Consider the following 4973-nt stretch of genomic DNA (forward strand, 5'->3'; position numbering starts at 1 on the left):
AGTTTAAGAATTCTACCTTTCTAGAAATCCTAGTTTGCAAGACATTCTTCCACATTCCACAAGATCTTCCTTGCTATGACTCGAACACAAAGCTAAGGCTTGTGGGAGCCTCTTGAAAGAAAATCCCAAAGGGTTTAGAGAAGAAGAAAGAGTTTCGAGAATTCTTTAGAGATGTAATTACATTCTCCAGAGAAAGTGGGAGAGATTGATGTGTCTTTTNGACAACAAAATTTATGTAATATACTCCATAAAAGGAATCGGTAATGGAAACAGGTATCTTTGAGAAACGATCATAAATTGAAGAGATTGACCTAACCATTCAATACCTGAATTCATGTTTCTTGTATACATCTAGTGGTGTGTCAACCAAATATTTATGTGGTACACTAAGCTCGCTTGTAGCTCGAAGTTTTCCTAGAAAGAATATATTTAATATATGACCAAGCTGAAATAAAAAAATGACCAAGCTGAAACCATTCAATACCTCGAAGTTTTCCCCCGGGGTGTCTTACACTAAGCTCGCTTAAGTCGGGGTCACCTCATTCCTAACCAAGCTGAAATCGACCTTATTAATTGCTGAAGTAAAATTTAGTTCATCTATTGTCGAGGAGGTACTTCTCTCATTGAAGAGTATTTAAATGTCCACAAAATAAATCCTTGAATTATTTATTAATTTGAGGCTAGCAAAATTAATATTATTATATTTAATGATTAAAATTTTAAGTTACACTATGATGGATGGAAATTTACCTTCGGAATGTCATGACTTGAAATATATAAATTATATGGAATTAATATTAATATTCTTAAAAATATATGAATTTAATATTAATATTCTTTAAAATACGAATAAAAAATTTGAATAAAAGAACAATAATTTAGTTTATTACACTAGGTTCTCCGTCACGATCCATTGCTGGGCTACTCGATGCATTATCGTCTACAACAACTTTTTCATCATTATCGCTGGAATAACCTCCTCTACAACGTTCAATTGTATTACAACCTCTTCATATGGATTTGCAGGAGTTAATTTACAAAGTTCAGGATGTTTTGGGCTACATCCAGGATTAAGGTTGCCTTTCAAAGGGTCGTAACCGATGTATTGTGTTGCATTTGTTATCTCAATCATGTCAATGCTAACAAGGAGAACCACAATTAAAATAATCATGGTTCCCTTCGACATGATGATTATCGATAACAAAAACTAATACAAAAATAAATTTTAGAATGACTTGATCGGCGATACTGGAGATGTATTTATATATACACAATTAATTATTTTTAGTTTTTTATTTTTATCCCTTCAAAATTTAACCGAACAAAAACACGTTTCAATTGTATGGTTAAACAAGTTTTTAGGTTATTTTATTTCTTCTAAACACAAGAACTTATTTCCATTTTTAGTAAATTCTTTTCTAAAAAAGAAACTCAAAATAAATGCGATCATCATCGAAAGAGTCTAAAGATACCATATTGACATTAAAATGAGATTGATGTGAATAATTTTTTGATATCTATGTAGAGATCTAGTGATACAAAAATTCTAACTAACACTCTGAAAGAATATTAGATACAATAGCTTACTAAAAATGCTAACCTAGTCATTCTACAATGTTTTTCATACGTGATGACAGTTAATGTTATTAAAAGTCTAGAACTTTTTATCTCGCGGATTTTGAGCTCGGGTCAAAGATGGGGCCGACCCAAATATGACGGATCCTTTATTCTTCACCCGATTACTTGCGCGATTCTCTTGCGACATTTCTCTCTCCTCTATTTGTCATTTTCAATGCTGATTTTTGTCCTTTTTTGCCTCTTTGTTTGCCTTCCTTCCTTCCTTTCCGATAGTTTCGCGGCTTAAAAGTTCCTATAGTCACATATCTATGAACATTTAGGAAACCTAAAATCTCGACCTCGTTTACTGACGACGATGCGTATGAAAAGGGCACAAAATGTACCTTAGGTTGATGTGCGATCGTCGAGAATCTCTTTACCAGTATAACTCGGGTGTTTTGACGTCGATTTGATCATCTTGAATTTGTTATCATGATCACTTAATAACTCGACTTTTCTTATTTTCATTTTTTCCCCTTAACATATGTGATTCAAAATTTAAAAATATTCTTTTACTCACTTAGTCCTAATCCTTCACACCTTCTCATTTATATTCCCAATTTTTTTTTTTTTAACTACTTCACTTTTAATTTTATTAAGTTTAAGAAAAATGTAATAGCCCAAAAATAAATAAACAAATAAAAAAAACATAGTTAAAATAATAATAATAATAATAATAATTAATTAATTATTATTATTATGATTATTAAAAAAAAATCTTTCCCAACCTCTCTCCACTAACCTCTCATCCCTTCCCACAATTATCTCACCCATTTTACGCCAATTGCCAAGAAAGAAAGAAACAGAACATCAGATTTGAGAAGAAGGCAAAATGGCTTGAGCATATGCCAGATTTAGAGATTTTTGTCAGTTATAAGAAATTAATTTAGATCAAATCTTCTTTCATATTTTACCGGATCTTGTAATAATCAGATCTCATATTCAATTAATTAGATTTTCGTTAGCATCGGAAGTTAGAGGAAATAAGGTTATTATCAATAAAATTTTAGTTGGCAGATCCATCCATCTGTAGCCAAATTAAAATTGACAAATAATATTTGTTTACAGAATGAAAATAAATATAGAGTTAGAGTAATATCTTATTTACAGATGTTTACAGAACTGAGAATCTATTTACAGGATGGAAATTAATATAATTACAAAGAGGGAGGAGGGAAAATTGAGGGAAGATTTGTTAAACAGAATTTAAAAATATAACAAGAGATATCGAGGGCATGAAACTCCATTAAATTCTGTCTAATGGTAAATATCAGAATTTTAACAAGGTAAATTAGAGAAATAATTGTATAGAGTTCAAACTTGAAACTGATGTCATGGGCTCACATAGGTTGACTTGGATTTCAAGGGACGGAATCAAACTTTCAGTAAGGATATATACGTGACAACGAATTAAGTTAGCCAGGTAAGTGGCCTTACTATCGGCATGGTTATATTTGATGTTGACACGTGCCCTGTGGTTTTGTACGTGTCATATATATTGATATGTGTGAATTGTCTGTGAATCGATATGCTTCCTATATGTTATGTTATGTTATAATATGTGGTTTGTATGATAATAATTATGGTACGATGTGCTCAAGGATATGTTTGAGATAAGGTACGAGAAGGATTCACAAAACGAAATGTAACGATAGGAGTAAGAAACGTTCATGAAACGTTAGAGTTAGGTTACATACTGGAGTGCTATGGATAGGAGAGATTGATGAAAGAATACGATGAGGTTATGGGTAGAAAGGTAGATTTGTGATAGATTGATAGAACAATAGCGTTAGGGTACGTTCTTATGACGATATGACTAAGGTACGTCACGTAATGATATGTCTGTGATAGGTATAAGAACGTTAAGGCTATGGTAAGTTAGAGAACGATATGACTATGAAGTGTTTACGTTATGACTTGGTTATGATATGATACATTGTATGCTAGATTATTGTGCTTAAGTACGAAATCATGTGAAAGTGAATGTATGTTATTTATGCTGCCTAGTTGATGTGATATGAATGCATGTGACGATGTGTGGCTTTTGTATGATTATGGCTTGTTGTATGAGTATTGGAATGTAACTGAATGAATTGTATGACATGAAATATGGTAAATTGCATGATACATAACCCCGCTAGGAATATGAATGATGTGTAACGAAATGAGAATGAGAATGGCATGTAAGCATGAAAACGTGACATGGGGTTATGTTCATTAAATGATGACTGTAGGACTAGTGGGACCTCATGCATATTGTGTGATCATGCATTTGGGGGGATACCCCTATCCCATCACAAGGGTACGGACGCGTACATCCAAATGGCAGGACAACGATCGTTATGCCCTACATAGCGCTGCCGTGATAATTTTAGTTTTAACGGGTCCCGGTGGGCCCCCAGAGCATGCCCACCGGCTAGGGACAGTGGCCCAGCGGTGTGCGAACTAGCTGGTGAGCCCATACTCGCACGTATGGGCTGCGTGTAGAGTATATGGTACACGTCCACGATTATCGTTAGGATTGCACCATAGGGAAAACGAAACGAAATGAAAGATAGGCCCCATCATTTCATTGCATGTGATTGTTGCATTTAACCCCAATAGTGGGGTCACTTATTGAGTATTTCTTTAAATACTCAAGCCATATGCTACTACATTTTTCGGGTTAAGGCAAGGCATTTCTGTACGGCTGACGACGGCATCGCAACTCAAGATCATGGCACATGCATAGGATAGTGACATTTATATTCTTAGACTTAGGATAGAATAGGATGTTTTAAACTTAAACGCTTATTTATTTTATTTCGAATTGTTGTGTCGTTTTAAAGATGTTTTCGAAACACGTAAGTCCATGGCTGTGTTTTAAGTTAAACGTTATGTTTTATGGAATTTAAATGAAGTCTTCCGCATTCAATGTTTATAGTACGTATACAGTAGCAACCTAAATTAAGTAGAAAATTTTGGGTCGTTACAAAAAAACAACCACTTTTATCATTTAATATCACTTAAGCAACTGTATTTAACATTTATTAATAAAATAATTATAAATTCTACATAATTAATGGAGCGCACGAAAAAATTGATGTGTTAGTAGTTTTAATGTTTGTTTTAATTAAGCCGAAAAAAAAACAGCATTCAAACATGTAACTTTTCGTAGGTTTTAAGTGATACAACTGACTTAGTTTAAGATAATAAATTACTTTCAAAAAACAAAAGTTAAAATAATCTTAACATGTTACGATTTAGAAAATTAGTAAGACAAAAATTATCATTGAATGAACCTTCTCGGAAAGTAAATTTAGTATTGATACTAATATTCAATATTTATTTAATTAATTTAAATTTAGATCTTCTGC

Source organism: Cucurbita moschata, unplaced genomic scaffold, assembly GCF_002738365.1.
Source record: "Cucurbita moschata cultivar Rifu unplaced genomic scaffold, Cmos_1.0 Cmo_Scf00026, whole genome shotgun sequence".
NCBI lineage: Eukaryota > Viridiplantae > Streptophyta > Magnoliopsida > Cucurbitales > Cucurbitaceae > Cucurbita > Cucurbita moschata.